The sequence below is a fragment of the Microtus pennsylvanicus genome, chromosome 4 (assembly GCF_037038515.1).
Source record: "Microtus pennsylvanicus isolate mMicPen1 chromosome 4, mMicPen1.hap1, whole genome shotgun sequence".
Taxonomy (NCBI): Eukaryota; Metazoa; Chordata; class Mammalia; order Rodentia; family Cricetidae; genus Microtus; species Microtus pennsylvanicus.
Window position 1 is genome coordinate 18,403,154 of NC_134582.1, and position 2,051 is coordinate 18,405,204.

The following is a 2,051-nucleotide window of genomic DNA, read 5'->3' on the forward strand; positions in this document are numbered from 1 at the left end:
TAGACCAGTGTGGCCTCAAACTCAGATCCTCCTGCTTCTGCCTCTGGAGTAGTGGGATTAAGGGTGTGTGTCACCGCTGCCTAGTACTGTTTTTGAAAACTTCTAATAAGGCCTGGTGGTGGTGGCTCACGCATTTAATCCCAGCACTCGGGAGGCAGAGGCAGGTGGATCTCTGTGAGTTCGAGGCCAGCCTGGTCTACAGAGCTAGTTCCAGGACAGGCTCCAAACCACAGAGAAACCCTGTCTCGAAAAAAAAAAAAAAAAAAAAGGTAGACATGGTGCAGGCCTGGTACATGGACGAGTCCACCGCCGATCCGCGGATGCCCCACCGCGCGCACCCCGACCGCCCGGTGGGTCTGGAGCAGCTGCGCATGCCCGGAGTGCTCTATTGGAAGCTGGATGCCGACAAGCATGAGAATGATCCAGAACTGGAAAAGATCCGGAAGGAGAGGAACTACTCCTGGATGGACATCATCACCATATGCAAAGATACACTTCCCAATTATGAGGAGAAGATCAAGATGTTCTTCGAGGAGCATCTGCACCTGGACGAGGAGATCCGCTACATCCTGGAGGGCAGTGGGTACTTCGATGTTAGGGACAAGGAGGACAAGTGGATCCGGATTTCCATGGAGAAGGGGGACATGATCACGCTCCCTGCTGGCATCTATCACCGCTTCACGCTGGATGAGAAGAATTACGTGAAGGCCATGCGGCTGTTTGTGGGCGAACCTGTGTGGACACCGTACAACCGTCCGGCTGACCATTTCGATGCCCGGATACAGTACGTGAGGTTTTTGGAAGGAAGAGCATAGCGGTGCTGCCTGAAGAGGTTCTGGCTGTGGTCACCTGTGGGAAAGTTGCTCACCTCTCTGCTTTCTTATGAGGAGTTGATGCTAGGCTAGCTAGCTCTCCTTGGCAAGATTGTCAGATCAGCTTCTTTTTAATCAAAGCATCACTAAAAGTGATTTTTACATGGAAACCACAAAAATGTGAACAAGTGGCCTTAATTTTTCCTAACTCTGTCAAGACCTAGAGGTATGGGAGCCCTGGCTTGGTGTGTGCATTCATGCACAGTAGATCTTTGTGTCCCAGAAGGTCCTTTTGTAGGTGTCTATTAGACTGTGAAGCTATGACCTTTGGAAGGGGGCAGTTATACCCAGCACAGCTAACCAGAAGGAAGATGTTTTTCTCCCTCATCAATCTTTGGGTGATTGCTTCAAACTAAAGCAGCTACTTTTAATTGTATGCTCATGGTAATAATTGTATTACGCTCATGGTAATATATGGTATTTTACTTGGTTCATTAAAGCCTCTCTCTAGATTCCTTATATGATTTTATATGTGCATAGTTAATTTCTACATCAGGGCAATGATGTAGAAATCTACATCAGTGTGATTTCAGGCCCTTTTACAATCAAGAATGAAAAGAATGCATGATTTCCCTACTCAAGTGCCTTGGGGCTGAACTGATACAATTTAGATGTAGAACACTAACCTAGCACATGCAGGGCCCTGGGCGTGGACCCCAGCACCGCAAATAAAGAATAATAATGCTGAAAAAAAAAACAAAGAAAACTTCTAATGAGGCTATTCATATTGCCTGGAAAATGAGAGAAGCATTTGCATTATGCTGTTGGCAGTGTTCACCCCAAGTATCTAAGTTTCTCTTCAGTGAGCATATTCAGATGAGTTTTATCTGTGTCCTTTTGTTGCTTGGCTGTTTACCTCTAAGTTTAAATTGTTTTCTTAAGCCATCTCCTACTACAAGCAAAGACCCGGGGAATCAATATAAGGGTTATTTGATACATAAAAAGGGAGTAAAATGTTACGGACCAGAGAGATGGCTCGGGGGTTAAGAGCATGGCTGCTCTCCCTGAGGTCCTGAGTTCAATTTCCACCAACCACATGGTGGCCTACAACCACCTATGATAGGATCTGATGCCCTCTTCTGGTGTGCAACCGTACATGCAGGCAAAATACTGTGTACATGATAAACAAATAAATCTTTAAAAAAAAATGTCCAGGGCTGGAGAGATAGCTCAGTGGTT

General features: G+C 46.1%; 1 pseudogene; it reads left to right on the plus strand.

The window, feature by feature from the left end:
* The first annotated feature begins 274 nt into the window (after positions 1-274).
* LOC142847611 (acireductone dioxygenase pseudogene) lies at positions 275-1,567 on the plus strand (annotated as a pseudogene).
* The last annotated feature ends 484 nt before the right edge of the window (positions 1,568-2,051 follow it).